Source organism: Neopsephotus bourkii, unplaced genomic scaffold, assembly GCF_033783945.1.
Source record: "Neopsephotus bourkii isolate Nb327-2 ecotype Australia unplaced genomic scaffold, CSIRO-AGI_Nbou_v1 NB_1508, whole genome shotgun sequence".
NCBI classification, from domain to species: domain Eukaryota; kingdom Metazoa; phylum Chordata; class Aves; order Psittaciformes; family Psittacidae; genus Neopsephotus; species Neopsephotus bourkii.
This window is the reverse complement of record NW_026901984.1, coordinates 3,424,838-3,438,181: the sequence shown is the minus strand read 5'-3', so window position 1 is coordinate 3,438,181 and position 13,344 is coordinate 3,424,838. Positions and strand designations below refer to the sequence as shown.

The 13,344-nt window shown below is 41.0% G+C and overlaps 1 protein-coding gene across 5 annotated transcripts in view; it reads right to left on the bottom strand.

Moving 5' to 3' along the window:
• Positions 1 to 13,344, bottom strand: part of GRB10 (growth factor receptor bound protein 10) — a 146,271-nt gene that overhangs the window by 89,931 nt on the left and 42,996 nt on the right. The window contains exon 1 of one of the 5 annotated variants that reach the window (XM_061369606.1): positions 553 to 571. The exons of the other annotated variants lie outside the window; for them this stretch is intronic. The gene's annotated coding sequence lies outside the window, so the exon portion shown is untranslated. Of the gene's footprint in view, positions 1 to 552; positions 572 to 13,344 lie in introns of those variants that run through there. 5 annotated transcript variants of the gene reach the window in all.

Here is a 13,344-nt window from a genome sequence, read left to right as displayed (position 1 = left end):
CCCAAGCAACTTTAAAGCATTCTTAGACTACCCACATGTTATATAATTATAGACCTGTAACTAGGTTTCCTGCCTCTTAACTACAGTCATTTAACTAGGTAAGAGCCAAGTGAAAGGCTCAGTAAGTCAACAGAGTAACCGTGAACTCAGAATTTTAACATCCCCATTGCTAAGAGAGCTTGTACAAACAAGGGCTTAAAATAAAGCCACTTAGCTTTGTCAAAAGTCAGGCGCTCTCTCCTTAAGTAGCAAAGCCACTAAGTGCATGAATCCTCCTGATTTTACAGTACTGGCTGTCAAGACAGAGAGCGATAACCCTAGAGACCAGGAACAAACAAGCCCATCTTGGGATTATGGGAGTAGCAAAGGCAGCAGCACATTCCTCCTGACACACTGCAGCACCTCCGATCCTCAGTGCTGCAATCACTGACAACATACAATAAACCTGGCAGGGTGCACAGACCTGCTGCCATCCTTACACTCACACCACCCTCAGCAGACTTGCCAGCCCACCAGACCACATATACAATAGCTACAAGAAATACAACATACCAGGAACTAGCAAAGAGAGAAGGAAAATGAGAGTGCCAGACAAGACAGATCTGCGTCTGTGGTCTGTGTCTCTGCAGTGGCAGGGAATTTGTTAAACGAATCATAGGAATTATATTACATCCCATGATACAGGCGAAGGCAGAAAGGCTTGCCAGTCTGACCTTGCAGGAACTTCTCTCCCGACCCCCGCCTGGGTTTCAGTCTCCCACTGACCAGAAAGTCCTTCAATACAGCAAAAAAGTGGGGGCTTGCACCCTGCTGTCAACACCAAGACCCTGTAGTGTGTGTGCCTCAAGTCAGTGAAGTGTTTCTTCTCCTACACTGAGAAAAACAGCTTTCCTAAATGCATGGACAGATACAGTTATACAATCTATGGCTATAGCTGAGCCAGAAAGTTATTTTTCTGGAGGTGTTTCAGATTTATTTTAAGGGGCATTACCAGTTACAGGACTTACTGTTACCTGCATTGCAACTACCAGGGCAGTACTGTTTCACACCAAAACCTACTGTTACCTACTAGCCACCTTCTCCCATCCCCCTTTACCCCTGCTTTTGGAAAAAAGTGCACCCCAATAAATATAAATAGATAAATCTAATCCAGCAAGAGCTAGCCCATGATTAGCAACCTCCAATAGTATCTGGTTTATTCATAAAAGGCTTTTCTCCAGCAAGGCAGGAGTGAGCATACCAAGCTAGCTGACAGCTTCAGCAATGCACTTGTACAGCAAGCATACACGCTAGAATTACAGATTCAGCTTCTCTAGGCTGGTCTTTACAAAACTGGCATTAGCAGGGTTTTAAACACTGCTGAACCCAGAATTTGGCAAGAACTACGTCAAATTAAATTTCTCTCACTAGATGCAGTCCTCTCTTAGTAGACACTAACCACTTCTGCAAGAATTTTGCTGTCTCCCAGTACCCTGCACAGGGAAAATGGATAGTATATTCCACAGTGTGTGCACTCTCTGGATCAGACTGCCATTTATTATGGTAGAAGAAAATTCAATTCATCATGGTTGCTGTCTTTTAATCAGCTAGCAAGGAGGGAATCCAAGTGACAGGCTTAGAAATGCTAAAAGCTTTGTTCTATTTTTAATGAGACTAAAACCACTGTGGCTGTTAGAGACAGTTTACATAGTTTATAGCTAAAATAAAGTCTCGAAATACAGAAAAGAAACAAATGCAGAAGGTTCGTGGTGAAAGCAACCACTTCTTAGAGCTGTCTTCAGCTAGAAAGACTGTACAAAAATGAAGCACTTCCTGATAAAGTGTCTTTTTGCTTCTTTTTTCTAAAACATAAACTAGGTCCCTTAACAAAAGAGCACTAAGTGAATGAAGTTTGTATGAGGAAATTCTTCACAGCAGAAAATCACACTCACATGAAAATTCTGTTTCTTCTGCTGGTGCCCATAGATATTGATAATGCATCTTAGCTTGTACTTAACAGTTAAGTTAGCCTTACCTCCAAAGTCACTTTCACTTGCAAGGACTGACATTGACAAAGCTACCAAAACCCTATTTTACTGCATGTTCCAAGCTCTTTGGTGGAGTCACTATTAACCAAAACCAATAAAGTCGCTGAGAAATCTGTTTTCTGTGAGAGTTGTATTTACCAATAGCAACTGAATTGAGAAATTGAAGTTTTGTTACCCTGAGAAAATACAAAGCAGACTAAAGTAATAGGTCATATTCCTCTTCTTTTTTAAGAGGGTTTCAGTGAGATTTTCTGTCATTCTGTTATTGATGGCCTCATATGCTACTTAAACTGAGTAAAAAGCCCAGCAAGGCTCTAATGAATTTAGCAATCCATACGTGTTAACTACTATAACTGGATGGTGCTCACACAATCAAAGGGAGTAATGCAACCCAGAATGATGTGTTGCTGCTCACAAAATCTTTTGCCTATTCAAGAACCCTTACCAGGGTCACCTTCTATGTTTTGTCCAAGTTTATGAAGCACAAGATCAGACTACATTCCTTCCTCATCAGAAGGATGAAAAGAAACATAATGAGAATATTTGTACCCAGGTGCTATGGAAGATTTCAGCATGTCACAGAGCTGCTAACACACCCATCCATTCTGACAAGCATGTTCAAAACTGTTTTCTTTCAGCTTGCACTGAAAATAAAAATCTTTAGCATGTTCGTTCGAGTAAGCTGTAACACACAGAAAGAAGGTACAGGATATTTGATCCTCTTCAACCCACTGCCCTCCACACGCTCAGACCTGTGAAATACAAGGTAGCTCGTCTGTTCTACTTGGCATCAAATCTACTAGTGCTCTAGTTATAGCAGCACTGCAGGCCAGCTGCTTCCAAGAATGCTGGCTTTGGGAGTCAGGTTTTGACAGCACCCTTGCACCAAGTGGACGAGAGACGTTCTGTAAACTGGCTTGGACAGTCTGTCCCAGCACAGGCTAATGGTGCCCCTGCACTAACCTTGGAAGGTTCAGTGCTTGAGATGATGACCTGGTGGACTTTGGGATCTGGCACTGCAGCAACACATCTGGCCAGGGGAGGGAGGAGAGAAGAGTAGAAGCTACCTACGTTGCAAGAACCACTGTTTCCATACATTTAAGTTCTCTTTTAGAATAGATACTCAGCAACCAAAACCAGATTAACTTAAATTACATTTAAGCATATGCACCCTTATGACTAGGTAGTGTCTGAAAACCCAAGACTGATGAAACTCTTGCAAAGGAATTAAGGCAGCATGAAGCACAGAGCAAAGGAATTTATCCCATCTGAAGGTGGGTCTGCTTTCTTAAAGGCTTTCTTCCCTTCTGTTGTCTTGATGGTTCATGTTCAAACTCAGGGTTTGAACAGGCCAACATGAAGATGATTCTTCACAGCCCTTCACAGTGCTGATAGAATGGTAAGTCTCCCATGGGGCAAGAGCCCCTGTGCTTACACAGACAGTTAAAATTCACTAGATGCCAGATTGTTAATGAAATTGTTCTTCAGGTCTTCAAACTGAAAATCTGATAAATTTCAAGTGTCATGTTGAACAACTTCATAGAAGACTACTTTGCAAACCTTATTTGCTTCAACTATAGGCAGTATGGGCCTTATCTCTCTAATTCCTAGTCAATTTGCTCAATTCCTGCAATTTAGGGTGTGCTTGTTACCCCTCCCTTCCTTCCCTGAAGAGCCATCCTTGGCACTAGGTAAGTAATTAACCAGGCCTAGAAATGGCTGTCCCATCTGATCAAACCTAAGACCCTAATTATATTGACCACACACCTTTCTGCTTAAATAAAGAACCATTTACCTGCTACATGGTGCAATCTGCCCAAACCTAATGCCCACCTCAGACAAGGACATTTGTAGTTCAGTTAACTTGCTTTCAGTTAAAGGAACTCTTTACTTTACTTTACTCCGGAACAGCAAGCCTTACATAAAAGGAGATACTTAAGAAATCTCAGATACGGGGTAAAGATAGCTCCATAACCTATTTAAAAAAACAAAGAAATCACAGACACATCTCTAAAGCACAACAATCATGCCTTTTCATGGTTAACAGCACAGCATCCGATCTGGTATTGGAACAGACCACTGCGTTCTCCCCTAACCAAATGGTAGGGTTTCACACTCTCAGAGCAAATCAGCAACGTAATTTATGCAAATAAAATAATGAAGTATAAAGAAATAATCTACAATATATATGGGTACAAAGAAAAAAAACCAAACAGTTCTTTTGTAATGCTTATATTGCAGTAATAGGTTACTTCACAAGCCCTCAGAAAGAAAATGAAACTTCCAACTATTACAAATAAAATACCTGTATTTCTGCATTTCTTTAATCATGTTTGAATCCCATCTGACCTTCACAATTTTAAGAACATTATATCACCACACCTTTCACGCTGATGTGCAAAACAGTCCCGAAACTAAACAAAGTCCTTAACAGTGATGATCTATTAGGATTCATAAAGTCACTGCATCCATGTATTAGCAGGGGTTGGAAAAAAATTCTAATAGAAACTATGCTGCAGTGTTGCCTACCTACAAACCGTCAATTCACAACAGCTGGACAGAAAACAAAACAAAAACTAAGGTAAGACTAATATGGGCCACCTGGGTATTTCAGTGTGCCAGTGTCTTATCCCTGTTTCTCAAAATGAAAGAAACTTGCAGGATTTTCCACATCTTCAGAGTCATTGTGAAAACACAAAAAAATTAGTAACTAGTCTGACTGTAGTCAAAATGCAAGCAGCTCAAAGGTAGTTTTTAGCCTGAGAATTCTTCTCAGTGCTCTGGATACTTCACCTATTTCTAATTTACAAAAACCTAGGTACAATACGAAATGTGCTTAATTGTTATACTTGTTCAGCTATGACTATATATTTATGTTTATATATCTCCATCTCAATATAGTGGCTGCCATGTTTTCCCCTCCTTGAGGAAAGTGAGCTAATGGGAGGTAGCTCCACCAATTATCCTGCGTAAGAAGATGGCTTTATCAGAAAAATCTTTATTGACTTAACATTCTCTAAAGGAAAAAAATTTGCAAAAGCTCAGCAATTTGCATTTAAATAGTAACAGATTACATGTAAAGTTGCAAGCTGTCCCAGAAAAACCCAATACAAAGTGTAAATCTTTAGTTTTTCCACAAACTGGCACTCAGAAAAAAACCTGCTTGCTATAAGCAAGCATGTCAATCACCTCTTCCTGCTTGGAAGCTTTTGGTTTTGTTTTATAACTAGTTGTTCACAGCATAAGTGTGTCAAGTAACCGCTTATTTTGTACAGCTTCTCCCCCCTTTTTGCTAACGCCTACTGGACACATCCCACAAAGTTACCCACAGCACGTCAGAACATAAACTGCAATGCTTCAATGTGGTTAGCAGAAGCAGCTGCTTTAATTCTCCACAAATCCTCTGAATACTGGGCTACATTAAGGCTTCAGCAGTTCAAAGAGTTCCCTAACTATCAGTATGCTACTGGAGGAAGATCTGTTGTAGCACACAAAACAAAGCAAGCAAACCCCTAGAAACAAGACCTGCCCAGATAAAGGCCCTCCGAACAGAGAGATTTCTACAGAGACTGGAAAGCTGGTTATACAGAATAAAAGGTCAAGAAATCCTACAGGTATAATACCATGGGCACGCAACATTTCGATGCTGGCTTTAGCAATACTGAAATGCTACAACTACTAATCACAAGAATGCTTCTGCAAATGGATTTCTGTTCACTCCAAGGAAGGTGAGTGAACTGCAGATGAGCTGCAATTCAAACTGTATTAAAGTGGCTTTAAAACACCTTTCCCTCCTTTTTTCTTCCCTGAAACCATTGTTGAAGATGGGGGGAAGAATAAGTATGTGACTGGTTTTGTTTACCTTGCAGTTTAAGGGGCTAACAGCTGGCACTTGAGAAGCTACCATGCTTCACCTGAAATGGTGATTAATTCCAGGGATGAGGGATAGTAACTTTTACAGCAGAATCAGTATTTACTTCAATACTTTCTCTAGGCCTGAGCTATTCATTCTACACCAAAAATGAAGGTCTATGAAATAAAGCTAGTCAAAAAGATTTCCTGCTGAGATTAAATTCAAACCAGAGATCGAAAGAAAGAAAGAAATCATAGGATGAGGAAGAAAAAAGACAAACTTTGAACAAGGCTTCAAGAAGCAAGCTGTGGGCAAGAGGAACAAGCAACCTTCTGGATACAGTTGAACTGAAGACCACTGCATTTAGCCAAAACAACAAAACTAACTATGGCAAATTACCTGGGAGTTCACTAGCACACCATCACAATCTTAACAGCATGTGGTAATCCTGCATCCTAATAACACATGCTATTGTGTCAGCATCCCTGTTCCAGAAGATTCTAGTGGGGCAGCCGATACGAAGGTTTTGATCTTATGGGTTTGGGTTTATTTGAATCTCTAGGGCAAGTCATGCTCTAAAAGATATGTTGTCAGAAAACTATTTTTCCAACCTGCTCTCATCCAGCATAGCAGTTATGGTTTGCAACTAAACCATCCAGCCAAATCATGTTCAACAGCCAGCAGTTTGTCATCATAAAGGACTCCAGAAAAAAACCCCAAGATTGCCAGACATGCTTTTTTCAAAACATCTTTAGCACACTTGTATAAGCATTTGCCCATGTCGGTGGGGGAGGAGGATCACATATGTACAAAAGCATTCTTCCCATCAAACTGAACACCACACTGTCTTATATTTCTGTACAGTCAGAGTAGAGAATTAGGTTTCTAAAGCTTCTGAAGCTTTAGCTTGCATTTACCTTAGAACAGCATCTACAGGTGCCTCCAGCTACAAAAGGCTTAAGATGACCACCTCAAACGTTGATGCTAATGTTTGATTTGAAAGAATTCCGAGTCTGTCACGAATTCGAAAAGGAAAAAATGTTCACAAAAATTGCGTGTGCGTGCATTGGCAGGTAAACGTTCTGTAAGCTGCTTTAATAAATGCAGATCTGCTGCACTCCAGAGACTAACTGAAATGACCTAACAAGTACAATTAATGTGAGACACTGTAGAACATGTATGAAATCTTTCCAACAGGTCCTGACAAGGTAACTTCATATGGCAAGAGACCACTAAGTCAATCAGGGAAGCACTCTGCTTGACCAAAAAGCCAGCAAAGCCAACTCATGGACAAAGAACCACCAGTTGGGGAGGTAGAGTCTAATGACCACCTGATGCCATACTGTGATGTAAGAAGAGTAAGCAAAAGGAGCAAGACTAGTAGCAGAATTACAGTCCTGGATTGCAGGAGCAGATTTCTGGCTTGCTCAAGGATCTGCTTGACAGGTTCTCATGGAAAACTGCTCTCAAGGATGAAGGGGCCCAGAACAACAAACTGATCTCCCCAAGACAGCCTCCTTAAAGCTCAAGAATGGTGCATGTTGGCATGCAGAAAGTCACAGGAAAATGGCAGAAAGCCAGGGTGAATGGACAGGCAGCTCCTGCCTCAGCTCAAATGCTGAAATGCAAAGATCAAAGCAGGAAGAGTTTACAAGAAAGAATATGGAGCGTATCTGCCCAAGCAAAGAGCTGGAGTAAGTGAAGGATGCCAAGAAAAAACAAGAAATGCTTCTACAGGTAAGCAAGGGCAAAAGGATATCTAATATTAGTCTAGTTAGTTCTCAGTTGTGCATGAGACCCAGCAGCTAAGGACACAGAAGATAAATGGCTTGTTTGCCTCAGTTTTTCCTAGTAAAGTTTCACATCTCCCAGTTCTTTGAGCACTGTGTATCAGCACCTAGAGGACTGAGCAATTACTCACAGCAAAAGAGGGTTATGGATCACACAAGGTAACTGAACCAAGTCCCTGGGATCAGATGGGATGCGTTAGAAGGTGCTAAGGAAGCTGGCAATACCACTGCAAGGCTACTATCTCTCATCTTCAAAAAAATAAGTCACTGATGAGAGGAGGATACCGATGACTGCAGAGGCAAAAATTGCATTCATCTTCAACATGAGGATGTGAGGAACCAGAAGCTGGACAACCTTGTCCAGTTTCTGGCAATATTATAGAACAAGTCCTCTTGGAAACCAGGCACACACAGGACAAAAAAACAATTGGTTAATCTATGCTGGCTGTTCCAAAGAACAGTCATAACTGACATTTCATATCACAGTTTTATATATTGAAGGTCTTATCTCCCAAGAAACCAAAACATGCTGATTACAGATCATCAAGCTGCCTTCTGATTTCCTCATGCTAGGTTCTTCACATAGATAATTAAAATTTTACAATATTGGCCAATCTTATGGGATTTTAGAATATCTAATTATTTTCATTGGAAAAAAGTAGGCACCTCATTTGTGCGCTCCACAGCCCAAAGCAATCTGCCTCAGATGTAGATGAAGACTGTAGAAAAGTTAACTGCAATCATGAGAAGGACCTACTACAACAGCATAAAATTCATCAAAAATACTTATGCCCCTCCACTGAAGTATCAGTTTTACTAGAACCCACATGAGCTGAAATAATGGTCTGTCATTCTCCTACATTAATAGCTTCAAGAACTTCTTCAAGAAAGGTGCCAACACCACTTTGTCAGAAACCCCTTCCTGAACTGTGCAGAAGTATTCAGTATTCTGGGGAACTTGCCAGCATAACAGTATTTACTGTATGACTAACATGCATTAATGAAGCACAAATGGACAACTATTTACTTGTGCTAATAACTAAAGCGCTTTATTAGAGCTAAGGCCTCTAGCATGAAGGATTGCCAGGTTCCCCCACTTGCCAAAATCATGTCAAAAAATGAAGCCAGTGTGTAAGACATGAAGAGCTGCAGCCAGTGCGTAGAAGAGTCTTAAGTCATTGTTTAACATTCAGCTTGCAAAGGACAAGCATGCTCCAAAACCACTGGCTGTTTCCGAAGGCTGGTCTTTTCATTGTAGAGGCTAGAATTTCAACTATGTGCACTGGCCTTACCAGTATGCAAGCCAAAGTTATCTTAAAATAGCAGTAAAGCCTGAAAGGTTTGATGGGTATTTGTGTTCTACCTTTGACTGCTTGTTCTTTCAAAACCAGAAAGAAAAACACTGTATCTTAATGCCTCAGATTAAAGTATCAATACTATCTAGCATAAAAGGCTATTAATACCAATCTCTGGCCCTTTCTACATGAAGGATTCCTGAAAGCTGATCAGTTTAGTAAAATTCCATCCTGAAAAAACAAAGCAAACCCTTCAAGAACTATGTCCTTGCTCTATGCCACACTCTCCATCCCTCATCTCCATAAAAGGAGCATACCTGCAATTCTAGAAATAAAGGATACACCTAAAACGCAAAGTTTTCGGGGAACCTAGGGAAAACTTTAAAAATAGCATTTCAGGCTGCATTATATTAGAAAACAAAAAAAATTCTTAGAAGATGCAAAATAAGCAGATGAAGATCCTATTCAGTGACAGTTAGTGCTAGGTGGCCTTGACATATTCATCCTTAGCTTTACAAAGTAAGTGGCACATCCACCACCAAAGTCATAGTGAGTTTAAGCTATCCATTCTTGTTTGAATCAGCAGCTTTGGTTAAGGACTCAGTTGCAGAATTAACAACTAGCTGGTCTGCAAGTGTAAGAACAAAATGATCCCTGCCATGACACATCACATTTACAGTAACGTTTGGAACCTTCTTTTTAGAAGCAGAAAATTTATCCTCTCAGAGTCGATCACACTTCAGCAATTTCATGCAGAATCACAGGATTTTGGTTGTGGGGTTCTTGTTTGGAGTTCCCTCCCCCTCTATCCATTTTTAACATTAAAAAAAAAAAAGAATCACAAATACTTATGAAATACTGTCTGTCTTTTGACCAGTCTCCCTTCAGAATATGTATAAGGCAAGAAAATTTACTAGCCTAACTTTTCACAGGGTCTGTACCTAGATATATTTCTTGGAAATACTTAAATATAAGACAACACAATATTCTTGGGTTTTTCCAAGGATAGAAAAAGCCTGTCTGAGCCAACTGGCATGGACAGCAACTCTAAGAATTATCTGAGCCACAGCACTTTCCTAAAAAGTGACAGCTCCAAATGCACAGCAATCTTATCTTCCTCTTAAAAAACAAAATAATCTTCTCCACTGGTTATTATTTATGTAAAGCACAGAGCATCTGTCAAAGGAAAGTTCATTGAGAACATACCCTCCCACCCCAAACTATCACAAATGTAATTCCAGTTGCCTATAACAAGGCCAGTTAAAAAAATAAAGACTTCCATTCTCTTATATTTCAGGTTTCTATTCTCCAATATATACACTGACATTTGAAGCACGAAACCGTCTCAGGACTGGTACACAACTTCTCTCTTCTGTTAAGTGAGAGCTGTTACTAACATGAAGATACACATACTGGTAGTTCTCCAAAATAACCAGTTGGTAAACAGCTTGTTAAATATTTACTCATTTGGAAAAGATCCCATTGTAGGAAAAAAAGATACACAGGATTTAGTTTGGTGCTATAGTCTGCTAAACTGTTAACATTACTTCAGAGTGGTCTCATGGAGTTTTCTGAGAAAACACCAGAAAACGATCTGTTTTTATCAATGTGGGTGTTTTTACAATCTGGAAGTGGCAGCTTAAAAGTTGCATGCAAGTCAGAACTTAAAGAGATCCACTGCTTTTGATTTCCCACAGGATCAGTGAAGGTTGGAGGGGACCTCTGGAGGTCATCTGGTCCACCTCTCTGTTCAAGTAGGGCTATCTACAACCTACAGCCAGTTGCCTGCAACCATGTCCAGATGGCTTTGGAGTATTCCATAGGTGGAGATTCCAGTGCCTCCCTGGGCAACCTGTGCCAGTGTTCAGTCATCCTCACAGTGAAAATGTTGCTTGATGATTCTATGATTCTATGTTTAGAGGAAATCTCCTGTGTTTCAGCTTGTGCCTATTGCCTCAGGTCCTGTCACTGGGCACCACTGAAATGAGCTTGGTACCATCCTCAGTGCATCCTCTTTTCAGGTATTTATATACATTGACTAGATCCCCCCTCAGCTTTATCTCAAGTAAAAACAGTGGTAAACTTGAGATCTAAACATGTATGAAAACTGGAGCTAAATCAAGGGACACATTTAAGACACTGCTTGAATATAATGACACGACAAGATTTAAAGACAGCTCAGTCTACTGTTCAAGCATGAAAATATTAATAGGAAGATGCAAAATTGAGCTTCTTTACTTATATTTCCTCACTTGATTTGCAACATTTACATTGTTTCCTCACCACTGTTAGTAATAATGTAAGTAGTAAATGGTACAACTGAACACTAGAGTGGTTTGAGTCCTTTTTTGGGGGGTTGATTATATGATTGAAAAACGCGGACCAAGTCACTTGAAATTTCTTGCTCCCATTCACCTCCAAAAAAGCTTCATGTGTTGCCGACCAACTTCTGTGTAAAACAGAATACAAAAGAAGTGCAAACAGTTAAGTACAGGCTTTCAATTGGAACTCCAGAAAGGTAAACTGGTACAGCAAAACAAGTAACTGATGGGTATCTCTTGTAAGAAAACAAACTTAATGAATTGTATAAAAGCATAGTGTGAAATACAAATTTGACATTACTCTGCTTCATATACAATATTCTGATGGAACATGACAGTGGGGGCAAGTGCACTTCCAATGGCCTCTTTAAGAGGTAAGCAACGCATTTTTATTTCTATGTTAGTGAAAACAAGTGCTTTTGGAACACTTTTTTAAGCAGATTTGTTTCCAAGAAAAATAGAGAGCAGCTAGAAATCCAGTTCCAGTTGCTCTTCAACAAAAACTACCAAGCAGCATCAACTCTGTCTGTAAAAAGCATTTGCAGTATGCAGTCAGGGAGACAGATTTCATAATTTCACATTGGAGGCAACATGTCTTGTAAAAACATTCACTAATGTTCTCAACTGCTCTGTACTTTGTCTGCTGCAGTCCATCAACCCTCTACACCACATACATGTAAACTGTTAAAACAAGAGCATCATCAACAAAGTATTTGTTGACTGACACTGTATTTCACAAATCTGATGACTTTCTACATTGGCAGTAGCAACATTTCAGCTTCATTTCTTCATACAATATGTAGAAGAACGACATGATGCAATAATGCTTTTGATGGCTTTTTTTTCACCAAGCTATGACCAAGGACTTTGAAAGCCTGCTTGTGCACTCTGGTCCTTTCATACTAACAGGGGAATACAGAAAACCCAAACTTCAGGCCCAGGGAAAGAAGTTACTGCACAGAAACAACTGAAGCTGGAGACAGGAGTGGGAATACGTGAGAGAAGCACCTCTGCAGACACTGGTGTCAGTGCAGAAGGACAGGTGCAGATGCTCCAGGTGCCAGAGCAGAGGTTCCCCTGCAGCCCATGGAGGGCCCCACGCTGGAGCAGATGGATGCTCGGAGGATGCTGTGACCCCGTGGGAAGCATGCACTGGAGCAGGCTCCTGGCAGAACCAGTGGCCCTGTGGAGAGAGGAGCCTACCCTGGAGCATGTTTGCTGAAGGACTCGTGACCCTGTGGGGAACCCACACTGGAGCAATCTGCTCCTGAAGGACTGCACCCCATGGAAGGTACCAATGCTGGAGCAGTCTGTTCCTGAACAGCTGCACCCATGGAGGGGACCCATGCTGGAACAGTCTGTTCCCGAAGGATGCACCCATGGAAGGGACTCATGATGGAACAGTCTGTTCCCGAAGAATGCACCCATAGAAGGGACTCATGCTGGAACAGTCTGTTCCTGAAGAGCTGCACCCATGAAAGGGACCCACACTGAAGCAGTTCATGAAGAACTGCTCACATTGGAGTTGGTAACGGACTGTCTGTTGTGGGACGGGCATCACTTTGTAGCAGAGAAAGAGCATGAGGAGTCCACATCTTGAGGAGGAAGAAGCAGCAGAGACAATGTGTGACGAACTGACCTTAACCCCCCTTCCCCGTCTTCCTGCACTGCTAGAGGGTGAGGAGGTACAGATAATCAGGAGTAAAGTTAAGCCCAGGAAAAAAGAGAGAGATGGAGGGAAGATGCTTTTAAGTTCTGGGTTTATTTCTCATTACCCTACCGTGATTTTAATTGGTAATAAATTAACTTTACCAAGTCGAGTCTGTTTTGCCCATGATGGTAACTGGTGAGTGATCTCTCCCTACCCTTACCCGAACCATTAGTCTTTCACTGTATTTTCTCTCTTCTGTCCAGTGGAGAAGGGCAGTGATAAAACAGCTTTGGTGGGTGCCTAGCCTCCAGCCAGGGTCAACCCACAAGCCATAAGATCGATCTCCATAGTCTCGATAAGCAACTGTCCATAGCGAAATGAATAAAGATTTTCAAACAGTGACAGGC